The 13,450-nt window shown below is 45.3% G+C and overlaps 1 protein-coding gene across 2 annotated transcripts in view; it reads left to right on the top strand.

The window, feature by feature from the left end:
- Positions 1-13,450, top strand: part of LOC307237563 (glypican-5-like) — a 101,934-nt gene that overhangs the window by 82,999 nt on the left and 5,485 nt on the right. The gene's annotated exons all lie outside the window — the stretch shown is intronic.

The raw sequence follows: 13,450 nt of genomic DNA, 5'->3' as shown, positions 1-13,450 counted from the left end.
CCTGAAAACACAGGTGGCCAGTCCCTCTCTCCTACAGCTATAAATGAGCTGTGAACAGTTACTGAAGAACTTGGTAGTGTTTTCTTGTGGGGTTACCAACCGAACTAACGGCGTTTCCCCCATTGCCTCTGAACCAGAATTAGAGTCCATGAGAATAATGCAATGGCAGCAGCAGAGGAGGGGCTTTGCCAGGCTGATAGCTAATCCACTCAACCATTTACAGCAGGTGTTAAAACTAGGGTTGTCTGATTCTTTCGAATCCCGGATCAGGCTTTCTCTCATAGTAATTTAACTGACACAATAATTTTTTCCTCAGAGTCTGGTTATAACATCAATATGTGTCCACTTCATTACACATACAGAGGAGCCGAAAGCAATTGTTTGTGTGTGAGCCGATGCACAGCTTGCAAATGGGCTGTAAAGACATTTGCACTGGCATATACACACAGCCCTTTTCAGACAGTAGCAGCAGGTGTATAGTTAGGCAGCGGGGTTATGGTTTATTACATAGCAGGGTTGCGGTAAACAGACCAATAATGACATTTGCTGAGACATCCCAGCAGGCTGATGGGTAAAAACACAAGGGAGGCAAGCCCAAAGATGAGAACCTCTCTGTGGGGAGAGCCTGCCCCTCTGCTCCCCCCTGCAAGACTGCAAGACTCTGCCTGCTGACTCCACTATCTCTCGACTGCACCCACGCACACAACGTTCACACAGATTATTCAGCCAGACGTAAAATTCCCACAAGCCTGCTAGACGCACATAATACTGTGCCATGTATGCTGCACCACCTAAGATAACGACTATTCCAGACCGTGTGTAGAATATAAATCACAAATGACATTAAGATCCTTGTGAGTGGTCTGGGAGAGATGCCACCAGACAGTATGGCTTTGTTCACTGCTGGCATGTTCAAAATTATGTGTCCAGTTTTAACCCAGGCCCAAAGGTAGTTTACCCACTCGGCCACACTGCTAATACAGCGATCAATAGCTATTATACTTGCACTTAAGCACCCTGTCCCACTCCTCCTGCTGGGGTGGAAGCCATGTGCCAGCCATCCTCAGAATTTGGACAGCAGCCCCTGTATCCCAACAACATGAGATAATCAATCAAACCACTGTCAGGGATTTAGAGGACAAAACCCATTAGTCTCTGCTCAAAGTATGGATCTGAATCACAGAAAGCTCTGTCACCTGTTCGGGGCTTTCCGATAGCTTTCTCCACAATATTTATTATCTTTTAGCTATGGCTCCAAGCTCATGAACCTCAGAGATGCTTTTTGACCCATGGACATCCATAAAAGGAGATGATAGGTCAAAGCCAAAAGCTTAAACAGTGGATGTTTGCCCCGAAACTTTGTCTGACTAAACAATTGAGTTTTAAATGAATGAGTACTGGCCGAACGTTATTGAAAACGTGTCGCCAATCATGTTACCATTTAAATGCGACATTAACCGTGAAGGCCGTTCACAGCATTCATATTGACCTCAACAAAACGGTGTCATCGTCATTGCACACAGGTAACTGAAAGCATAAAACTATACTACTTGGATTTCTCAGTTAACCTTCTCTATACAGTACCTGTATCGCTACAATCAATGGATTGTAAATGGACCTCAAAATGTTGAAGTGCTAGGACATTCATTTTCCTGTCAATGTTTTTCTTGTATGTAGTATGGCCGCCTACAGCTGGGCCAATGATTTCTAGAACCGTGTTAAAAGGGAGATACAGTATGATCTTTCAGACTCACTCGTGCTATTAGTGAGAATTCATTACCAAGCTAATGAACAGTGGTGATTTGCTGCACACATACTCCCTCACTATCTCCATCATCACTTGAATGTGATAGAAGGGTAGTGAGAATTATTAAGGAGACAGGCCACATACATGCAGAATAGCTCCATGGTGCCAGCCTGGTGTAAACATCCATGCTTAGCAAAGTTTCTACCGCAACGTAATCCACTATAAATCAATGGTTGCCCTCTTAAACCTGTAATGTGTGTTACCATTTATTATTGCATCTCAGTCAAGTAATCCTATTATGTTCAAATACCTTTAAGCAAAGACACCCTTTCCATAACAGAGAGTATGCACAGAATATAACACATCCTTGTCACTGCGAAGTAGACTCAAAACTTGATCTTTTGGTCACACAGTAGCACTGATGGATCACAGAAGCAGAGAGTGCATACTGAGACGCCCTCTCAGAGAACTTGGCACTTTCATAGCAGTGGCCTGTTAATCCCTGCTGTATCGGCACCCACAATATAGCTGAACTAGGTGCACAGAGGACATTTTACATGGAATTCTTCATCCCTGTGGCGTGGACATAGATTTGTTCGTAAAATAACCAAGCAAAATGCAAATGTAAAAAGTGGTCTATCAACACAATCAACAAAAATATGAAGCCAGTGTGCATTGCATGATGAAGCCTCATGTGCAGATCCAGATGTCACCTGGAGACACCCAGCATGCATTAAGTGCTGGCCACACATGGCCTGCTCCTGCAGCAACTGCCATGAGAACAGCCATCAACAGGAGAATAAATCAGCCGTCCTTTAACAAGCTGCATCTTCCCTCGCCCTGCAGCCTTGAGGGTCTCCACCACTGCCCATTGTGTGGCAGGACTATTGCTTATTAACTGTAATAGCCGGGGAGGCTTCCTCCAAAGGAGCAATTCATTTGTAACTTGCTAATTAGAGTGTTAACAGCTCATGGACCCTCAGTGGCACATCATTGTTTTTGTTGCTGTTGAGGCAATATGCCTGTCGAAGGCGTTAGAAGTCATAAAAACGAAAGTGGGAAGGCAGGTTATTTATCTCTGAGGAGGAGGAGGAGTGGGAAATGCACGGATAAACACTTCCTGCGATCGGGCCGCAGGGGGTGTAGAGCAGAAAAGTGTGAAGTATGCAGCCATGAAAATACACTTCTTTATCCGTGGCAAACACCATCTGTCGGGAGCACTAGTCAGCCGCAAAAGTGGAGACACCCCCGGCATCACTCACACACCCCTGCAGTTTGGTGACTGAGCCAGTTAGTCTTTCAGTCTGAAGGTGTAGATAATTCTACTTTGCCAACCAAGAAAAGAATGTAATTATCCAAGAACGGTAAGATAAGTTGATGTGTGAGGGGAGGGTTGGATAGATGGATGAATGGATGGATAGATGGATAAATTGATGGATGGATGGATGGATGGATGGATGGATGGTTAGATGCCTGCTTCTGTCTTTCCCAATTGATTTATTCTTAACGACCTTGCACGTTTTGTACCTTTGTGGCCATCGTGGGTAGACACAAGAACATTATTGTTTCCTTCGATTTTGCTTAATACAGCTTCAAAATATAGAGGCAAGGGATGTTTTTTGAGGGTTCAGTGCCGCCAAAAGCCACGATGTAAACAGTGTCTCTTGTGTCTGTTTGTGTTTCTGGTACACGTTAAACCTCTGTGTCAGAACACACAGAGTGCACCAGTTGTTTGTTGGGCTATGCTCATGCACAATAGTGCAGACATAACCCCTGCGCTCTGACTGTGGGGCCAGTACGGCACAGGATGGCCCAGTCAGCAGGTTTTACAGTGAAGGGCATCGCTGCTAACTTAATCTGGCTGCCCTATCCATCACTGTCTACTAGTGTACTCTCTCTCTCTCTTGCTTTCTCTCTCTCTGCCTCTCTCGCTATCTGTCTATCTACCTATCTCAATTCAAATCAATTCAGTGGAGCTTTATTGACATTATGTTTTAACCTATGAATCTCGGAGCCCCCTTCTGGCGGGGGGGGGGGTCGGCAGTTGGTGCCACAAACAAGTGCCTTACACCATCAGAAAACTGAGACCCTCAGGAATCATTTGAGATGCAGCTTGTCTGTATGTCAATCTTTTCTATCAATTAAAAGGTAATAAACATTATATTTTGAACTGATCAGATTATGGATCAGGCGCATATTTTGATTGTAAAGGGGCTTTGAACATTATAATCATACCTTATTATGGCCATTCCCATGCTCAATTATGCGTGAGTAGTTGCTGCACCAAGTTTTGGGGTGGTACCATTGATTACACAGCTTTGGTACACTTCCTAGCCATTTTTGACCACTCAAGAATGGGGAAAAAGGGTCAAAACTCCCTCCAAAAGACCATTTGAAGACCTCATGACCTCAAAAGAACCCTTTAGAAAATGTATTGCTGTAATGCAGTGTAAATAATATTTGAAAATTGGAGATTTTGTGCAATTTGGACGATTTTGACAATTGGATGACAAGCACTTTTTTCTGAAAATGGCTCAGAAAAACCCACTTATCATCAATGTGCCTGGACATTTGTCACATTTGTCAATGTGCCATACATCCTCCTGATGGTCTCGGTGGGTCTAGAGTTGCATGAGGCTGTGATTTTCCTCAAAGTCTCAATTGGTCATCTTATACAGAAAGGTTGAGTTTAAAAAAAATTCTGTCATCACATTGAAATGCTTAATACAGTATGTTGCCATATTTCATCACAGATGAATGCAATTAGGTTCTTTGGATAAACAACAGCCCAATTTCTACAATGACCTGACTGTTGAGGTACCACAGTGTGCATAATAAGGGAAAAGAAAAAAAGGGGAAAATAACATATTTTCAATGCATGCAGAAAACGTTGTGTTTCGGACCCTGAAGCTTACATACCATACAGTATGTAGCTGACATATGTCAGGCATGGCTATAAAGTTGAGACTCTTGCAGTTCCAATGATTCCAATTTCATTCGGCTATCTTGTTGTGAGAGGTTAAGGGACCCGTTTGAAAATAGCCTGTGCCCATTTACTTTCGTAAAAAATGCATGACGTGGTTTACAGCTACGGATTCGTCTGGAATTCTAGTTTCCCCTTATACCGAAAGCTTGAACTCAGCTTAGAAACTGATCGGGGGAGAGCTCGTCAAACGTGGACTGCGCCGTGGACTTGCCGGCAGGTCCACCGGGCTTAACAGGTTAATAGAAAAAAGAAACTCATGTTGCCAAAGAATAAATGTAACCAGACACGCACATTCTCAGCAGCTGTTGTGTTCTGACAGTCGTTATGATTATTTTGAACATTGATTATTAAAAAGTAGTGGAGTGAAATTATTTAATTTCCATTGCTCTGTGCCAAAAGGCCTTGCGATTACATGTTTAATACCGTATGGACACTCGCTAGAACCAATCTATTTTATAGGTTATTATCCTGAGCTTGACCATAGGTCAGACGTGGATTTTGAACTATTAACTCACCCCAGCCTGCAGCAAATTCAGGACATTCCATTCAGTAGGTTTGTGGTTTGGCTCTTATCAAAAGCACAGAGGGAACTTTTCTCCGAAAGCCTCTAAGGCCACAAAGGTGCATGGCAGCTGTTGCCCCTGGCAGGTAATTCCCATTCCTGACATGGATGATATGGCCAACCTGCCTCGGTGTTGGCAAGATTATTCAGGATTGGCGCTAAGCACACTACAGCCTGCCATAGCACGCTTCACACCTGGACACTAGCACGCACCTGCCTTTCATGTTGGGAAAATACTGTGATGATGATGACGACGTGAGGATTAGATCAGATTATATTACATTACATTAGAACAGATCATCTTTTTGCATCACATTTTATAAACCCCTGTTGTGAAATCGGAAGTACAGTATGGCAGCATACCTTTGTAGTTTGCTAGGGTCCCAAAATATTCAGTAGAGCCGTGCAAAGGCTCCAGAACATTGTTTACAATGTGAAATTGTTATTAATTTGCATTGACAAATTGGGCCGTATGACGATTTGGGGTCTTTGGATAAGCTTCATATCAAAAGTTCAAGGTGGAGAGTTGAAGGAAAGATAAAGCATGACATGATTACTATAAGTAAAGGAGCAATATGAAAGTAAGAAGGGCTAAGATGTTGAAGAAAGGGCACCAAACATCGAACCACTGCATCATGCAGAACTGTATGATGCAGTGGTGGTGGAAATATAATGTTTGGAAGTGAGCCAAGGTGCACAGGTTCGACGGTTGAGGCGCTCAGAGGGACAGGAGCGAACAGAGGACACAGTCGAAAACCCCAGCAGGCAAACCAATGAGGCGGACAGACTTGTTTTTGGGGGGGGGGGGGGGGTGGTGCAGGGTGTGTTGGGGGGACCCCTTGCATGAGTCGCTTTGCCCGGCCTGAGCGAACAAGTCCATCCCAGCGCCGCTCCGCAGTCGCTACCGTACTGAGCCGCTGCCCCTGCCAGACGGGATTCGGCTGGCCAGCAGATGTGGAGGCTCCGTCCCGCTGCGGATATTACCAGCAAGGTTGCCATTTCCCCTGGCTTTTCATATGGGGCTCAAGGGGCTAAGGAACAGGTCTGCGGGGCAGGGCTGGGTTGGACTGCAGGGGACAGGGGGATCAGAGATGGCTTTGGTATGGGCTGGAAGTCTAGTCTGTGTTTGGGATGGAGACAGCAAGTGAGTCACTGTTCCACCCTTTTAGTTGTGCAAAGTCATCGTTTAGACCCGCAGTCTCTGAACTTTTGAACAGCATGGCGTGTCTTTTATGTGTTTTGATTCAAACAGTGCTTCATACTGAGATGTTTAAAAATCGTACCCTGTTTCCATCTCATCCTGTTCATTTGGTAAACGGGCTTTCATTGCCCATTTACTCTCTCACTCATTGTCCCTGTGGAATAGAACATTCGGGAGGCTGATCGTTTGAAATAGTTTGAGAGTTGTTTTTAACACTTAAACAAGACAAAAGCTATTCTTGTAAATGATAATCGCCATGTCACATGCTCTTAGACATTGACATCATCTTCCTGATAAACTCATTGCACCCTTCTACGCCCTTTAAACACCATCACTCCATGTCCTCTCATCGCAGTCTCTGTTTTTTGGCCAGCCTGGCATATTATGCCCTGTGTTTTCTTTATGGCGTTTTAAGAGCATATTAGTTTCAAGAGCTCCCTAGGCACGGGGTCATCAAAGAAGGGAAATGGTTTTCATTAGTGAGCATCATCATTTCCTGTCTAAGCAGCATTACTTGGGTCTTTATGGCTGAGCCACTCCAGCACACCTCTGGGACTCTGGCCTGGGAAACTCTGAGAATCTCCAGACTCTCAACAGGTTCTAAACCGGAGGAAGTGGCCAGATTAAAGTGCTCCACTAGTTAGTGAAAGTGTTATTTAGGTATTTTGTTTGGTTTAATAGCTTTGAAGTTGTTAAAGCAAGAACGATTTTTTTTTCGTTTGTGCCACGCTGGCAGATACTGCCCTGGATCTCTTAAAGGTTTTTGAACTTACATCAGCTGGGATTCATATTTTGGAACATTTCCCTCTTCTCCATTTCACGCACTCACGCACTCACGCACTCACAGGCACATAACCAATGACTGAAGTGTCCTTGGAACCAGGTCCATCTGTATTCAGAGAATCCATTAGGTAATCCTTTGTTGCTGGCCACACACACCTAATTATATTAGCATTATCGACAGAAAGACTAAGGGCTTGGGGGTCCTGGGTGACGACTCTGGCTCATTTGGACAGGCCAGGGGGCCCGCTGCTTCATCAATAACCCCTGGCTCCTCGGCTGACAGTGTAGTGATAGGGGTGTGTCGAGTGGTTGATCTCCACAGCCCGAGTAAGAACCCTGCTCTGGCTAAGGAACGCGACGATAGCCATTCAGGCTGTAACACAGCGCTGAGCAAATAAAGACGGACATTCCAGTGATATTGAAAAATACAGTAGGAGGATAAGCCAGGATGAGTCTGATCCTCTGTGTCTGAGCTCAGCCCGGTATGTAGGGGAAAATACAGAACAGCTAAATGGAGAAAGTAAGCAAGCCTGGGTCAGGCAGGTTTCACTCTGCTGTCTGTCTCCGTCTCTCTCCTCGTCTTTCTTGTCTCACACACGCAAAACACATTCTCACATACACACTGAAATGTCAAGGGCTCGTATGTCCCTGTCATGAGAAAGGGGGTGTAACGTTCATTAACAAATGATGAGGTGTGATTTGCCGGCAAGAAAGCCTGAATTGCTATCCTACCACTACAATAGCAACTTGCGGAAAGTGTTATACCCCACAAATCTAAAACGTTAAAACGGGTAAGGCACGAGATGGACCATTTTTTGGAGGCCCACCTCTTGGAACCCCTCGTACTGTCTGTTGATGTTTGTGCGTGTCAGAGAGTGCGCACGGACAAGACAAGTAACTTCATTAAGGGTTGATTATATTGACCAGCGGGAGTGCGACAAAGCCTCCTGCCTTATCCATAATTGATGTAGTAATTAAGGCCAAACCTGGTACTCTAGATTTCTGATATATTGGGGCCGATGGCACTTTATTGGATATCGGCCTGTCAATGTCATAAACCTCCGATATGAAAAATAATGGAAAGAGTCCCTGTATAGGGCTGGGCGGTATACAGAATTTCTGTGGTATATCGATATATTGTCAAACAAGATATAGGATGAGATAATGCAGTTTATAATGATATAGTTTAATGTTGCATTAAAATACATAACCCGTTTCTTCCGTGAAGCAGTGCCGCTCTCTCCCCACTCTCACTCTCTGCGTAACCTCATCTGTGTGCAGAGGGAGAGTGTGGGCAGAGGGACAGAGGGAGAGCCCCGCTGAAGCGACTTTGACCTTCTGTTTTTGTGTCCTTTCAAGTCCCTTGGAAAAATCGCAGGTCGCGGGTTGCGGTGTTTGGGGCTTGTTTTTAAAAAAAAAGGTTGCTTCTTGCAAATTTTGCAAATGCAATTTTCTTTTCTTTGCACATTCAATTTATAAAAACTAAATTTAAAAAAAAAGTAAATTCTTCATTTAAAGGCAGTAATGTATCCTGGAAATATTATTCCACATGTTTAGAAATGATTTTGTGTTGTATTGAATATCGATACAAATTTCGGTATCTGGCAGCTTCAGTCAAACAAAAAGCGGTATCGGTATCGGCCCTGAAGAAGAAAAATAAATTAAAAAAAAAAAAACAAAAAAAAAAAACATATCGGTCGAAACCTAATATTGGGTGCCAAGCGAGAAGAAGATCACATGTTGTGTATTCGGTAGACAAGTGGAGTGTGAGGAATACGAGACAGTTAAAGATTGTACAGGTGAAAACATTCATCTTGAAAGCTCTGTATTGATTAGCTGTGATGAGGGTTTGAAACCAAATATCACATGGAAGGGGGAGAGCTGTCAGTGCAAAAAGATATAAGGAGACACACTTTCATACACGCGCACGCGCACACACACACACACACACACACACACACACACACACACACACACACACACACACACACACACACACACACACGCGACTACTCACATGACATCTGATTGAGTGTCTCCTACGAGATTCTTAAATTTGATGTAAAGCCACAGATAAAAGACAGTGTGTGTGTTTGTGTGTGAGTGTGAGTGCAGTTGTGTGTCCTTCATGCTTATACACACAAGAATGCCTTGACACCTGCCAATGCAATGGGGCGTCTGGAGTTCCGTTTATGCCTGTGTGTGTATTAGTGTATCACTAATGCGCACATTTCTTTGTGTGTGTGTGTGTGTGTGTGTGTGTGTGTGTGTGTGTGTGTTTGAGTGTGTGTGTGTGGGGGGGGGTTGTTCAGTGATTTCCCACAGATGGTTGCGTGTGCCTTAAGAATCTCTTACATCTTGAGGCCTTGCCACATCAACTGGTGGAGGTCACTGTCCTCCCAGGGCTTATTTTATGTTTGTGTGTGTGCTTGTGTGTGTTTGTGTGCGTGCACATGGGTGTAAATCCTAATCCTGCCAAGGAGCTCCATACCCCCTGCAACAGCCAAGAACCAAGAAATGTACTGGGGAGATTCCTTTCAGCGTGTCCCTGCTTCAGGGTTGCCATGCTGGGATGCCCGTTGCTAGGCTCTCTGTAGGCGAGGATGTGTGCCCCACTGGTGCCCCTGTGTTTTTGTGCCCCCTTTGCCTCTGAAGTGGCCTGCAGGAGACCCCGTGCCAGCCCTGGAATCCCTACACTGGTTTCCTGTGACCCAGAGGGACAGTTCCCAAGACATAGTAAAGAGAGAGAGAAAGAGTAAATGAAGAATAGGGAGATTAGTCTTAAAGGGGCGAGGAGCCCCAGCTTGGCATGGTAATGCATAAATAGTGAGCTATTGACAAAAAAAAGCACAGAAATAGATAGTCCACCAATCAACTGTGTTTTCCTCTTACACTCTTTCATTATCTCTCTCTCTCTCTCTCTCTCTCTCTCTCTCTCTCTCTCTCCCTCCTTTGTTCTCCTCTGTGGAAAGAAAAATGGAGTTTGAAGAAAGATAAAGGATGGATGGCAATGTGAGTATTTAGGAAAGTGAAAGCACCTGAAACAAATGGGAGTCGGAGAGAGGGTGCCACCGCATTTTTCAGCTCTGGGAAGCGCTGTCAGGGTGTGCCTGATCCATGGCCCGTCCAGAAGCATCAGCTTTTGTTTTTCCAAAAGCCTGACTGAAGGAAGACTGATACGCCCGTCCTTTAGTAATGTTGCCCTTTTACCGGGAAGAAAAACAGCTTCACTTGCTTTTATGGCTCCCAGCTGTCCATCAGTTTCCATGATGATTTGGCTCCCATTGAGTTCTGTGAGCGATTATAATTCTTTTGTGCGTGTAATTGCAAGCTCCTGTGGAAGGCCAGGATATTATTAATATTATATTGTGGTTAAATCAGCAAGAAGAAAACCATCTGACGATCTTTCAAAGTTAATGCTGAGTGTCAGGAGGGACTTTGTTACAGGGTTGATGTGCACTGAAGAGGAATAGATGGGAGCGTGATGCACCGAAAACATAGGCCAAAGGTCACTCATCAGATTCAATCAAAACAGATTGCTCAATTTCTGTTTAATGACAGAGAGTAATGGTTCAAGTTATTCCCTGTGGCTTGAGGGCATCTGAAAATGCCGTGCTGGCGCCTGCACTCCCATGACATATTGGCTTTTGCATAAAGATCGTGTTTGACAGCAAATAAGGATTGATCCAGCCAGTCAACAGTTTCATTGCTCAGCTGGTTGGCAGAGCTGAGCTGTCCCGCTTCAGTGTGCTGGTGGAAAAAGGGAATACAATAAAAAAAAACTAAAAAAACAAGGAGCAGCTGGGTAGCTGGTTATTCTGTGTTGACTTCACAACAGAACCAAACACATGCATCGGAGAGAGAGAGAGAGAGAGAGAGAGAGAGAGACCTGCAGGCTAATCACATTCTCACCATACTGCTTGAGTCAGACTGAGGGTGAGTGTCTGTCCATGCATGCATGTGTGTATTAGTATGTGCGAGCCTGTGTGTGTGTGTGTGTGTGTGTGTGTGTGTGTGTGTGTGTGTGCGCGTCAATGAGAGAACAATGTGCAAATGAAATGATAGCACCTGTGTCAGAGGTCGTCCCCCGTTAAGCAAGCGCTGCTTCGAGGCGGATCCAGTGGCCTTGTCGGGAAAACCCAGTCCTGTCAACTGCTTTACGGCCTCTTACCCCCCCCCCCCCCCCCCCCCCCCCCCCCACAAGGAAAAAGTCTACGCAGGTCAAGGCAAAGCCATTAAAGGAAAGACGGAAGAAAAGAAAAGTCCTGACCTCCATCCATCTCCGGCATACACGCTCCCCTTACTGTGCCACAAATCAGACCTCCGCCTTCCGGCGCTTGGTTTAATACCGTACCGCCCGCAGAGGAGATATAAAACTGCCACAGGTGTGCAAAGGTCTGGCTCAAACAGCTAAAAACCTGGCTCAAAGATGTCGAAATCGTATCCTCACACTGTTTATCCACGCATGGAATGCTTATAAGGGGCTTAAAATCACCTTGTCTATGACCTGCTTTCTTTAACTCATATAAATAGAATTCAATGTATAAGAATGTAATGCATGGGAATACAGTTCATCCGACACTCGTTCTTATGAAATACCCCATTCGGTTCTGAAAGTAATAGCACAAAGCAGAATGGAATAGAATTTGTTGACGCTTCGTACTCTTAAGTCAGCGTTCAGCCTAAAGAAAAGCTGCTCGGTCATCAAGAAAGCGGATAGCATGAGCAGCCTGCTGAGCCCTGTACACAGTATTGAGTATACAGTGGCTCCATTCCTCAGTGGATTACTGCCCCGCAGCTAGTATCCAGCCAAGAGTGTGATTCCCATTCACACAGGGAGGTACACACACACACACACACACACACACAACACACACACACACACACACACACACACACACACACACACACACACACACACACACACACACACACACACACACACACACACACACACACACACACACACACACACATAGACACAATGACCTGTGTTGCTTGGGTCAAATCACAGGATTGTCTTCTCTGTAAATTCCCTGCTCCCAGATCTCTCTATGCTAGATGCAAACACTGCTCAGACATACTGTGTGTGATTGTGCAAATGTGTGTGTGTGTGTGTGTGTGTGTGTGTGTATTTGTGTGTCTGTGTGTGTGTGCGTGTCTGTGTCTGTGTGTCTGTGTGTGTGTGTGCGTGTGCATTTTGCACACATATGCACATGCATGTGCAGTCTTGTCTATGCATTGCATGGTGCTTGAAAGAAAAACATTCCCAAGAGTCTCAATGTTATCTTCAACGGCAGAGGGAGGATTGTTTGAGGCCAGTTTGCAACTTCGCCTTGCAAAGGTTTGAGGATTTAAATTAATCTCTGTGGCGGCAGTGGCTATGTACTGGCAAACAGACAGAGGGACAGAAAGGGAGGGAGGGAGGGAGAGCGAGAGAGAGAGAGAGAGAGAGAGAGAGAGAGAGAGAGAGAGAAGGAGAAGCAGGATTGTTCTCCTGACATGGTTACCTGGAGAAGCACCGTGCGCTCTTTTCTTCGTCTGACGGCAAGGAACAGACATGCCGACTCAACACACCAGCCAAGTTGCCAACTTGCCACCCTCACTTCCCTCCCTCGTTCTCCACTTCCTCACAGCCCCTCCTTCCCCGGTTTCCATGTCCCCGTCTTTGTACCGTGGCCAGGCTTGTTAGCAAGCAGCTGCTTGGCCAGAGGGACTCCGTGCCTCTTCCAACCAAAAGTTCACGTCCATTTGATGGGGCATCACCAGCTAGGGACGCCCGCGATCAGTTCTCACACAAAGAGCCAGACACTCCGAGGTCAATGAGGTGACCGCAGAGCTGGGGAGGCCTCCAAGCTGGGTTTACTGTTGATTATCTGGTAATTATGTTCGCACAAAATGTGTGTATCTGTGTGTGTGTGTGTGTGTGTGGGTGTGTGTTTGTTTATGTGTCTACGTGTGCCGCAGTCCAGGACTACCAGCGAACCAAATTCATTTGGAAGTGCTTGATGTTCTGCGTGTGTGTGTGTGTGTGTGTGTGTGTGCGTGCCTGTCTTTGCGCGTGTGTGTGTGTGTGTGTGTGTGTGTGTGTGTGCGTGCGTGCGTGTGTGTGGGTGTGTGGGTTTCTCTGATTGTCTCAAGCTACAGTTTGTCATAACATGTGTTTGATGT

Source organism: Zeus faber, assembly GCF_960531495.2.
Source record: "Zeus faber genome assembly, chromosome: 12".
NCBI classification, from domain to species: Eukaryota; Metazoa; Chordata; class Actinopteri; order Zeiformes; family Zeidae; genus Zeus; species Zeus faber.
The sequence above is the reverse complement of the archived record's forward strand: the minus strand, read 5'-3'. Positions and strand labels throughout refer to the sequence as shown.